The following is a 7312-nucleotide window of genomic DNA, read 5'->3' on the forward strand; positions in this document are numbered from 1 at the left end:
TGAGGATTTTGGCATCTATGTTCATGAGGGAGATAGGCCTGTAGTTCTCTTTCTTAGTTGCATCTTTCCCTGATTTTGTTATTAATATAGTGCTTGTCTCTAGGAATGCTTTTTGGTGGATTGCTTCCTTTTCAATTTCATGGAAGAGTTTGAGGAGTATAGGGACTACATCTTCTGTGAAAGTCTTGTAGAATTCAACTGTGAATCCATCCGGACCTGGACTTTTCTTTGCCGGTAGGCTTTTAATTACATCTCGTACTTCATTGGCTGTATTGGGCTATTGAGACTGGTTATATCTTCTTGATTCAGTTGTGGTAAATTGTACATTTCTAGGAATCTGTCCATTTCTTCACTGTCTTCTATGCTGTGAGAGTAAAGATTCTCCAAGTAGCTATTGATAATCTTCTGAATTTCCACGGAGTCTGTGGTAATTACACCCTTTTCATTCCTTATTGCTTGTATTTGTATTTTTTCTTTCCTGTTTTTGATAAGGTTGGCTAGCGGCTTATCAATTTTATTTAATCTTTCAAAGAACCAGCTTTCTGCTTTTTTAATTCTTTGAATTGTTTTCTTTGTGTCAATTGAATTAATTTCTGCTCTAATCTTTAAGATTTCATCCCATCTTTGGATTCTGGGTTTGGTTTGCTCTTCCTTTTCTAGTTGTTGAAGGTGCAGCATTAGTGTAGTTATTTGTTCCCATTCTGTTTTCCTAATGTGTGAGTTCACAGCTATGAATTTCCCTCTGACAACTGCTTTCATCTTATCCAATAAATTACAATCATTTGTGCTTCAATTTTCATTGAATTGTAGATATTGTTGAATTTCTTGTTTAATTTCATCTGTGACCCATTGTTTGCTGAGTAGGGTGTCATTTATTTTCCATGTATTTAAAGTTTTTTTCTGTTTTTTTGTCATTTATTTCCAATATCAATGCACTGTGGTCAGATAATATGCATGGGATAATTTCTATTGTCTTGCATATACTTAAGCATGACCTATAGACCATTATGTGGTCTATTTTAGAAAATGACCCATGTGCAGCTGAGAAAAATGTGTATTCAGCTGTGTTTGGTTGGAACACTCTGTATATGTCCACCAAGTCCATTTGTTTCAAACTCTGGTTCAGTTCTATTATTTCTTTTCCAACTTTTTGTCTGGTTGACCTATCTTTTGGATCTAAGGGTGCTTTAAGGTCTGCTGTTAAAATTGTGGTATTGGACATTAGATTTTTCATGTCCATTAGGACTTCCTTTATATAGTTGTTTGTTCCTGTTTTTTGTGCATACATATTTATGAGTGTTACCAATTCCTCTTGATTTTTTCCCCTAACTAGTATATAGTGGCCTTCTTAATTTCACTTGATCATTGCTTGTTTGAAGTTGAGGCTGTCTGAGAATAGGATTGCTACCCCTGCTTTTTTCTGAGGTACTGGGGCATGTAGTATTGTTTTCCATTCTTTGACTTTCAGCCTATGAATGTCTTTATGAGTTAATTGTATTTTTTGTATAGAACATATTGTTGGATTTTATTTCTTAATCCACTGTGCCAGTCTATTTCTCTTAATTGGCGAATTGAGTCCATTTATATTGATGGTTAGAATTGAGATGTATTGACTTACTGTTGCCATGTTATTGACCTGTTATCATTTACTCCTTTTTCTCCTGTGTTTAATTGCTTACCCTATTTAGTTGGTTGCTTCTGATCTCATTCATGGAGTTCGGATCATTTTGGTCCCTCTCTAGAACATTTTTCAGTATCCTGTGTAAGGTTGGCTGTGTCATCATGAAATTCTTTAGCTGTTCTTTGTCATGGAAGTATTTCACTTCTCCATCAAACTTGAAAGAGAGTTTTGCAGGGTATAGTAGTCTAGGCTGGAATTTGTTTTCATAGAGGATCTGAAGTACTCTGCTCCATGCTCTTCTTGCCTGCATGATTTTTGAAGAAAAGTTGGCAGTAATTCTGATTGGTTTTCCTTTGAATGTGATCTGCTTCTTTTCTCTAGCTGCTTTCAGTAGATTATTTTTGTGCTGAATTTCTGGGATCTTGACTGTTTTATGTCTCGGTGTATTTTTCATTGGGTTGAGGTTCCTTGGCGTTCTGTATGCTTCAGTTACCTGAATGTCAGATTGTTTCCTCATATTTGGGAAGTTTTTTGCTATTACTTCTGCCCATTTTTTAAAATGTAATTTGTATTGACTCCTTCTTTCTCACTGATGCCTATTAGTCTCACACTTTTCATCTTTGCATCATCTTGCAGGTGATGGATTATTCTTTCCTGCATCCTCATTGTTTTTAAGAGATCCTTTCTCATTTTTTCACTAGCTGCTCCTGCATCTTCAAGATCTGAAACTGTGTCTTCACATTCACTTAAACGGTTTTGCAAGCTTGTGTTTGAGATTTTAATTTCCTTATATCTCTTTGACTCTGCTTCATGCGATCTATTTCTTTCCTGTATTGCTCATTCAAGGAATCCGTCATTTTTCTAATTTCCTCATTTTTATCAATATCTTCTTTAGAAGCAGTTGTAAATTCTTTTAATTCAGTGTTTTTTTTTCAGATTGGGTTACCTCCCTATGTTTCTGTGGTTGCTTCTTTACTTGAGATCCTATGAGTTCTGAGAGTTCTTTTTTTATTTCAGAAAAGAAATGCACTCTGATTTCCTCTATATCTTTCTGCTGTTGCTTTTTTACTATCGACGCTATTAATTCATGCATTTGAGCCAAGCTGCTGTCCTCCGCACTTATTCTGGGGGGGGGCACTGGGTTTTCCCCTTATGTTTCTGCATTTGATTCTTTAGTGCAGATGTTATTAATTCAGGGATTTCTTTTTTATTTGCAATCTGAATTCCTCCTTAACTTTCTGCAGCTGTTTCTTTATTTCAGAAGCTGTTGATTCATTGCTTTCAGCTGTGTGATTTCCAATTTATTCTGTGTTAGTGTCCACTGCACTTGTTATGGGTGGGCTTGGATTCTGAGGTTGCATTTTGTTCCTACTCGTCATTTTGTGTAGCACTCTCTTCTGAACTTTGTTGTAGATCTTTGCTGTAGTTTCAACCTTCGCACATACTGAAGTTCAGGTGAAGCTGTACAAAGTTTGGACTTATCCAGCTGTGCCTGGATTGGGTCTGGCTGCTGTTCTCAGCTCCTTCCCTCTGCTACCCTTGAGGGTGAACCTGTTGTGCCCCTGTGGCAAGATGTTGTGCTCCTGGACTAGCTGGGTGGATCTATCCTCTACACTCTCTGCAGGGATTGCAGCTGCAGGGTTACACACCAGGCCTGTATGCCAGGCCTGAGCTGTGCCTGGAGGGGGCAAGGTGGAGTAGGGAGGAGAGGAACCTCTCCCTCACTTACACTAGGTCTGGGCTCAGACTAGGTCTGAGGGTTTCCGGACCGGTAGAAATTCCTACTCGGTGGTCGGGGTGGGGGAGGTGCTGCGGAGTGGTGGGGGGTTTACCAAGGGGATGGGTGAGGGTCTGGCCCACACTGCACCTGGGCTGGGACTGGTCCTTCCGGCGCATGGTATTGGGAATCTCACCCACACACTCACCGGACCTGGGCTAGGACTCAACTCTTTTATTTCTAACCCAGTGTGTCAGGAGTCCTAAAAGAAAACAAAACTGAAATGTGGAAGTTCTTGATTCCAGTATTTATACTTCTGTTGATGCAGCACATTTTCTAAGTGCTCAATCAGGTATTTCATGTGTATGTCGACCGTTGTTGTGCTTGTTAAATTTTACAGTAGTACTACATGTCCTTTTTTTTTTTTAAGATTTACACATAGTTACATCTGTTGAGAACTGTTTACCCTGAAAAGTATTTCTTCTGGTTTTTTTTAATATTTATTTATTTTTATTTATTACATTTATTTATTGTGTGTGTGTGTGGCCAGCACAGCCCACCAGGGGGCGGGTCCGGCTGGCATGTGGTACTGGGGATCGAACCGCGGTCCCTGTGCTTTGCCAAGCTTGTTTCAAGTAGGTGCTTCAGACCACTGAGCCATCTCTCCAGCCCCTCTTCTGGTCTTTTTGTAGTCCTTCCCGGGGAGATGGCTCAGAGGCCGGAGAGATGGTTCAGTGGAATAAGCTATTCCCTGGCAAATGGAAGGGCCTGATTTCAATCCCTGCTTCCTAAAAAAATAGAAAGAAAAAAAAAAGAAAAAGGAAAAAAATGCTCTGAAAGTGAACCCAAAGCCTTTCCATTGAATTCTAACTCCCGTGAACTGTTTTATTAAAAACAAATACTGCAGTCTCCCAACGCTGTCAATTTTTGCAGGCAGGGTTCAGTTTTTATGTCTGCATCCTCATCCTTTCAGAGTTATGGGTTAATAGTTTATAGCCACCCAGTCAGCTTGAAATCTTGATTTCTATATCAAATATTTATTGATGAAATATAGAACATAATACAGCTTAAAATACTGAATCTCATTCTAGCTTCATTGCCTACTGCTTCTATCACCGTAAAGTCTATCTTATAAATGCCATAAAATTAGCACTAGTCATTTGATATATTGCAAATTTTTCTACTTGAGTGTATCTCGGGGCCGGGAAGATAGCCCCGTAGAATAAGCACTTGCCTGGCAAGTGCAAGGGCCTGAGTTCAATCCCTTGTTCTGAAAAAGAAAAACAAAGAAAGAAAGAAAGAAAGAACAAAGAAATGGAGGAAAGGGGAAGAGAAGTGATAAAAAATTAAATAAATTATATACATGTACCAAATGCCTCAATTGGAAGTAAACACTGAATAATACAAAATCTGCTAAATAATTAAAACCAAAACTTTAAAAAAATATACATGAAAATAGAAACCAAATGGACAGAGAGACAGATAATGACAGCAGCTAATGACAGACTTACCAACTAGGGTCTGTGTCAACACTCACTCTGATTCCTTCACCAAACAGCAGAATGCAGGAATGCCATACTTGTTGACCCTGAAAGAAGGGAAAAGATGCAAAGCTCGCCTGCAGGTAGCAGATCAGTAATCAGTGTGTTCACAGCTTAAGGCACAACAGGCCCATAAATGAATGTAACATCTTCAGGGCACAAAGTCCTACATAGAGTCACAAGTGATAAAGATATTTTCACCATCTTACCTGCCTATAAAGCAAACACTATTAATACAGAAAATCCAATATTCTCATATGTGCATAAGTGTGAAACATGAGGAGACACATACTCAAGACACCATCACATAAAGAGCAGTCATAATTTCTTTAATGCTGCTGTTATTACCAAACTTCCCCAGCACAGTAATATTTGCTAGGATGATGTCTACTCTGAGACATCCACCTCCAGAACTGCATGTACAGCCAGCTGACATGGCAAGAGGACTTCCGTAGACCAACCAATGATAAAGAGAAGAAAGACGGGCACCATACAAACTGTGGAAAATTCAAAGTTTTGCTTTGTTTAATTGTGAAGGAGACCCAAATAAAATCAACACAAACTCTCAGTTAAGGTTTAGGTAACAAAGCCAAGGTTCACCTTCATTTCCTATCCTCTTTGGGATCAGAAACCCAGTCCTTCACTGAACATCACAGAGTTGGTCTGAGGACCAAGGGTCTTTCTGTGAAACAGATGGGACATCATCAACCCAGACAGCTGCTGGAGAAAGTCCTAGGAGCCTAGACTATAAGCAGAAGATTCCATGGCTCATTTTGAGTATACATGTGGAATGGATAGTGTTCCAACAATAAGCCTTGTTGATACCTGATACAATTAGGTAGGGGTTAACTCACGTGCTTAGCATCTGGACACTGAGGGAGAATAAGAACCTCAGGTGGTGCACGGAGCATTCGACAATGGATTCAGAGAGCAGAGCCTTTCTGGTGTGGCTTCATTCTTAGTGAGGGTAGACCTGCATGCAAAAAGTTTAAGCAGTAGCTGGAGATGCATTGCCTCAGACAGGAAAGTTGATGAATCCCAGCATCTCACTGCTGAATGTCCCATGCATAATTGCTCTCTGGTTCTATATTGCAATGGATCAATAGCTAAGAAGTTTCCAGCCTGATGGATGTGCAAGTATTCAGAGAGCAATGAGGTAAATATGGATGATCGGTGGGCCAGAGAATTCTGTACCCATATCTGTCTTTGATGGAATCCCCCAGAGCACAGCTCCTCTTCTGTGGCTGGACCTGAAGAATCCTCTTCTTGGTTGTGAAATGTAAGTTGATCCCTAGTCTTAGTCTGGGGAAATGAAACAGAGCTCACAGGAGTCACAGCATCAAATTTCAGTTTTCTCTCCTCAGGTACCTATGGCCAAGTGCAGCTGGTGCAATCTGGAACTAAGCTGATGAGGCCAGGGAACTCAGTGCAGGTGGGGACATCAGCCTATAATTCCACCTATTACTGGATGTGCTTGGTGAGACAGAGCACTGACCAGGGTCTGGAATGGACTGGGCAGATTTACTCTGGTGACAGTGATACTATGTATGCTCAGAAGATCCAAGGCCGCGCCACCCTCATGCTGACAAGTCCTCCCGCACAGTCTGCATGAAGCTGAGCAGTTGGAAGTCTGAACAGAGCCACGCATTACTGTGTGAGTCACAGTGTGGTGAGACACATACTGCATGTGTCAGAAACCCTGAGGGAGGAGCAACTCCATGTTGATTAAAGGAAAGATGGAATGACACAGAATGTGCTTTGAAAACTGATGAATCAATTGGGTGTAAAAAGATTTTAAAAACTGCTATGCATTGTAATGGAATAAGATAAATGTGTGAATGTCCACTAAGCCACCCTTTGTTATGGCTGGTGCCTGAGGTCATCCTAAAGACTCACTCTGTCATAAGGGATGCACTTTTCAAGGCAGAATCTAGACACTGTGGTTTGCTTGTGTGCATCTAGGATTGTGAGTATGAGTTCTACACAATCCTACACATTACAAGGGAGAGCAAATATCACTACCTCCTCCCTCTTTGATTTGTTATCTTCCAGCACCATGAACTGTTGACCTCCTCCATGTACTGTGCTGCCTTCAACCAGCTAACATGAACTGAGATGCTATATAAACTTCTCTTTCTATAACTTTGCTTGTCAGGCTTATTGTCTTCCCCAAAAGAAAATAACTAACACACCCTCAAAGTAAAGTATGAGGAAGAAAAAAAGAATCCTTGTACTATAGGACAGAAACATGCAATTCACAGAATAGATTTGTGAGTACACATAGTAGTGTGTCATTTCACAACCTTAATTTGTTCCACAATTCTGGGAAAGATGTTCTTATTCCTCTTCATGTGGGGAAGATGACTCTGGTCTTGTGTCACCCAGTGTGGATTTCATCAAGGGAAACAAATTTTATGGAATGCTTCTATTTGC

The sequence above is a fragment of the Octodon degus genome, unplaced genomic scaffold (genome assembly GCF_000260255.1).
Source record: "Octodon degus isolate 3935 unplaced genomic scaffold, OctDeg1.0 scaffold00284, whole genome shotgun sequence".
NCBI classification, from domain to species: domain Eukaryota; kingdom Metazoa; phylum Chordata; class Mammalia; order Rodentia; family Octodontidae; genus Octodon; species Octodon degus.